This window comes from Giraffa tippelskirchi, chromosome 14 (assembly GCF_054371585.1).
Source record: "Giraffa tippelskirchi isolate mGirTip1 chromosome 14, T2T-mGirTip1v1.2.pri, whole genome shotgun sequence".
NCBI classification, from domain to species: domain Eukaryota; kingdom Metazoa; phylum Chordata; class Mammalia; order Artiodactyla; family Giraffidae; genus Giraffa; species Giraffa tippelskirchi.
In genome coordinates this window covers 50841539-50846573 of record NC_137288.1, presented here as the reverse complement: position 1 = coordinate 50846573, position 5035 = coordinate 50841539, and the positions used below count along the sequence as shown (strand labels likewise).

Here is a 5035-nt window from a genome sequence, read left to right as displayed (position 1 = left end):
ACTGTTTTTAAATGGACTTTTATTAACAATTCTTAGTGGCTTGGATTTCTTTTCTTTTTTAACTTTTTATTTTACATTGGAATAGGCTTAAACGGTAAAAAATCCACCTGCAAGGCGGGAGACCTGGGTTCGATCCCTGGGTTAGGAAGGTCCCCTGGAGTGGGGCATGGCAACCTACTCCAGTATTCTTGCCTGGAAAATCCCCATGGACAGAGGAGCCTGGTGGGCTACAGTCCATGGAGTCACAAAGAGTTGGACACAACTAAGCAACTAAGCACAGAGCATAGTTGATTAACAATGTTGTGTTAGTTTCAGGTGTATAACAAAGTGATTCAGTTACACATATACGTGAATCTGTTCTTTTTCAAATTCTTTTCCCATGTAGATTGTTATATAACATTGAGTGGAATTCCTTGTTCTACACAGTAAGTCCTTATTGGTTATCTGTTTCATTTTTTGTTATATTTTTTAATTGGAGGATAATTGCTTTACAATATTGTGTTGGCTTCTGCCATACATCAACATGAATCAGCCATAGATATGCATATGTCCCCTCCCACCCTATCCCGGTTATTCACTTTAAATGTAGCAGTGTGTACATGTCAGTCCTAAACTCCCTAACCATCCCTTCCCACCCTGGTAACCATAAGTTCGTTCTCTAAGTCTGTGAGTCTGTTTCTGTTTTATAAATAAGTTCATTTGTATTGTGACTTTTTAGATTCCACATATAAGTGATATCATGTGATATTTCTCTCTCTGACTTCACAAATATGACAATCCATCCATATTTCTGTGAATGGCATTATTTCATTCTTTTTAATGGCCAGGTAATATTCCATTGTGTATACATACCACATCTTCTTTATCTGTTCCTCTGTTGATGGAATTTAAGTTGCTTTCACGTTTTGGCTACTGTAAACAGGGCTGCAGTGAACACTGGGGTGCATACATCCTTTTGGGCCATGTTTTTCTCGAGATATATTCCCAGGAGTGAGATTGCTGGACCATATGGTAGTTTTGTCTTTAGGTTTTTAAGGAACCTCCATACTGTTTTCCATAGTGGCTACACCAGCTTACATTCCCACCAACAGTGTAAGAGAGTTCACATCTCTCCACACCCCCTCCAGAATTTATTGCTTGTGGATTTTTTGATGATAGCTATTTTGAGTGGTGTGAAGTGATACCTTGTGTGGCTTGGATTTCTTTACGTTGAGGGAGGGAAGACTAGCGCGAGCTTTTCCCTCCTATTTTATTCCTGATGGAGTTCTCTGCCTTTTTCATTGGCCTCTGGCCCCTACTGAGGTCCCCACAGCAGCATGCTCATCTGACCATTCCCCCGAGATCCCGCAGAACTGAAAGGCTCTGCTGCTCTGTCAAGCACACCTGGAAAACGCACTGCAACTTTATGTGCATTCATCTCATCTTTTCCAAGAGATTGTGCGCTCCTTGAGTACAGCGACTGTTGTTCACATGCTCTCAATAAAATACGTGTTGCTGGACAAAAGTTTTATTTTTTTTAAGAGGATAAACACCAAAGATATCCAAACGCTGGGACAGTTCTGAAAGAATTCTGTTATTATGATTATCCATTTTGGCATCGCACCACTGCAGGAATGAAAGAGGAGTCTGCTTCAGGGCAAAATGATATGATATGCCAAGATACAAGGGGCTGTGTCTCAGTGGTCTGAACTCCATGATCCAGACAGCGTGATGGGTTTGCAACAGACACATGAAAAACAACCCTGTCAGATGTTGTTCGATGTTACGAAAATCTGATAAATTACATGAAACAAAGGGCATTTACTCTAGAGCCAGAGATATTCCAGGTGGAGAGACAAGCACAATTTGGAAAGTAAGATGAAGCCAGAGGAAGCAGAGGATACTGAGGGATGTTAACAAGGATCACTTCTGATGGTGAGTGATTATTGTCACCCTCTTACCCACTGGTCAGTAACGATGTCCAGAAATGCAAAATCTCTGTATATATTCCACAGTTTTCTCTGACTTTTAAAATGCAATAAATACATAATGCAAGTTTTGATTTTGTGTGTGTGTGCGTGCAAAAATTATGTTAGATGTATTCAGTATGTTTATGGTATTAGATATTTGCAACATTATGTCTCTTCACTTGCAGACAAAACTAGGCAGTTTTAATTTATATGAATTGATTATAGATACTCAATACATTCTTCAGTTGATTTGTGCTAAATAGTAGACTTTGTAAATATTCCTTAATCCTTACTGTAATCTGCATCCCTTTTTTGGGTACCTGTGCCTTATGGGCTAAAGTGTCTTCCAAAAATATTGTTACTATGAAGTTAAGATTTCTTTTTTTTTAATCATGAATATTTTGTTTAGTCATTTCTGTTTACAACTGAAACTCTGTGAATTCAACATTAACATCCTTGCCTGTGAGCTTCTTATAGACACCAGAAAATGTTTCAATCTTGTATTCCACGTTGTTCTCCTGTGCTTTATCCAAATGGACCTTTATGAGTCTGCTGCCGTCTAGCTTCATGTGGATTCTCTTGCCCGCAATCTCACTTGAGAAAACCAAGTCCTCCAGGACGGCGTTGTGCGCAGTGTTCAGAGTGCGGCTCCTGGGACATTTTTGCTTATTTTTCATACGGCTTTTTCGAGTTGGCTTAGGCAGAGTTCTCCTCTGAGTGATGAAGACAGCATGCTTCCTACTGAACTTCTTCTCTAGCTCACTCACCAGCCGCACCTGGATTTTCTGGAAAGACTTCAGCTGTGGAACGGGAACAAAGATGATAGCTTTACAGCCACCGCCAACGTCAATTTCCTTGGCAGCCGTGATGTTCAGCTCCCGCAGCTGGGCCTTGCGGTCCAAGTTCATCTCCAGCTCCAGGAGGGCCTGGGAGATGCTGGACTCAAACTTGTTCGGCCTCTCACCATTGGGCTTCACGATCTTAGCACTGGAACTGAACATGGCCTGGACCTTGCAGATGCGGCCAACACTTGTTGCCACTGCCGACACTAGTAGGCCTATGAAGAGCTGAAGTTAAGATTTCTAAACTTCAGAAATATTAACCTGGAAGCAGTCAATCCCCTGACATTTTGAGTAACTCCTCTTCTATATTTCTATGTTTACCAATAGACTTAGAAATCATCTTAAAAATCATGGTGATTTATGTTGCCAACTTTATATTATGCTTTATGCCATCACGTTTTTCTTTTTTTTATGGAAGTATAGTTGATTTACAATATTGTTATACAATATTGTATTACTTTCAGGTTACAGCAAATTGATTCAGTTATACATACACGTATGTATTTTTTTCAGATTCTGTTCCAGTATAGGTTATTAGAAGATTTTGGATATAGATTCCTGGACTATACAGTAGGTCCTTTTTATGTCATTAATGTGTGGTGGTTTGTATCTGTTGATTCCAAATTTATCCCCCTTTCACTTTTGGTAACTGTAAATTTGTTTTCTAAGTCTCTGAATCTATTTCTGTTTTGTAAATAAGTTCATTTGTATCATTTTCATTTTGATTTCACATATTAGTGATATCATATGGTATTTGTCTTTCTTTGACTTAACTTAGTATGATCATCTACAGTTCCATCCATGTTGCCACAGATGGCATTATTTCATTCCTTTTTTCTGGCAGAATAATATTCTATTGTGTATATTTACCACATCTTTATCTATTTCTGTGTCGTTGGACATTTAGAGTGCTTCCTTGTCTTGGCTATTGTAAATAGTGCTGCAATGAACACTAGCGTGCATGTATCTTTTTTAATTAGAGTTTTCTCCAGATATATGCCCAGGAGTGGGATTGCTGGATCATATGATAGCTCTATTTTTAGTTTTTTTTTTCTTTTAATATTTCTTATGTATTTGGTTGCTTAGTCACAGCATGTGGGATCTAGTTCCCCGACCAGGGATCAAATCCACGCACCCTGCTTTGGAAGCAAGGAGTCCCAGTCACTGGGCCGCAAGGGAAGTCTCCCAATGATCACTTTTTAAAAACCGTTTATAAGAGACAAAAAAAATGAAGATATTTCTTAAGCTCCTTTACACACAAATTATATATTTTTTAAAAAGATCACAGAAAAGATAATCTTACACCCTTCTAACTAAATATTTTCTGGAGCAAAATTAACTCCTTTGCTTAAAGTCAAAACAATGAAGGCTAAATTCTAAAATTATAATATGGAGTGGACAAAAAAATTCCTGAGAGAGATGTAAGAAAACTGAATTCACATTTTAAAATTCTACAATATCTATGGAGCCTTAACTCTTGTATACTGGCTACATGGTAAGTTTGCTATTTGTAACAAAAGTGACAAAGTCAGAATTCTCTAACCAATGTCAAAGCCCCTATTGGTAAAAGCTGCAAAATATAAAGAATCCACTCTAATTCTGATCCTCTATCCTCTGAGTATTCAACACATGACCTCTACGGCACCCTGTCCTTAACTGTCTTCTAAAGCATCCCCCCATCATCCTGTCCCAGTTAAACCTGCCTATGGAGAGGGTAACATGGAAACTTACATTACCATGTGTAAAATAGATAGCCAGTGGGAACTTGCTGCATGTCTCAGGAAACTCAAACACCCGGGCCCTGCACCAACCCGAAGGGGTGGGATGGAGAGGGAGATGGGAGGGAAGTTCAGAAGGGAGGGGATATATGCATACCTATGGCTGATTCATGTTGAGGTTTGACAGAAAACAAAATTCTGTAAAGCAATTATCATTCAATTAAAAAAACAAAACCTTCCTATGCTATGTTCAATCCTTCAAGCCAGCATTACGGGCAGAGAATCTGATCAACAAAACCGTAACGATGTGTTTATGGAGCATTCACAGGCCGGCACAGATTTGTCCACGAACATAAGTTAGCAGTGGCCTCTTAAAGACAGAGCCTTTAATAAGAAGCGTGGCCGCATGACTTCAGTAGTGAAATACTCGGAGTGCAGGAGGAGACAAATGTTTTAGATGGTAAAGGGCAGCCTGAGACACCCTCGACAAACTGAAAGAGGAGATGACCAGTAGATCTTTGGATAT

General features: G+C 39.2%; 1 pseudogene; it reads right to left on the bottom strand.

Annotated features, from left to right (window-relative positions):
- Positions 1-2368: 2368 nt before the first annotated feature.
- Positions 2369-2950, bottom strand: LOC145534979 (small ribosomal subunit protein eS7 pseudogene; annotated as a pseudogene).
- Positions 2951-5035: the final 2085 nt, after the last annotated feature.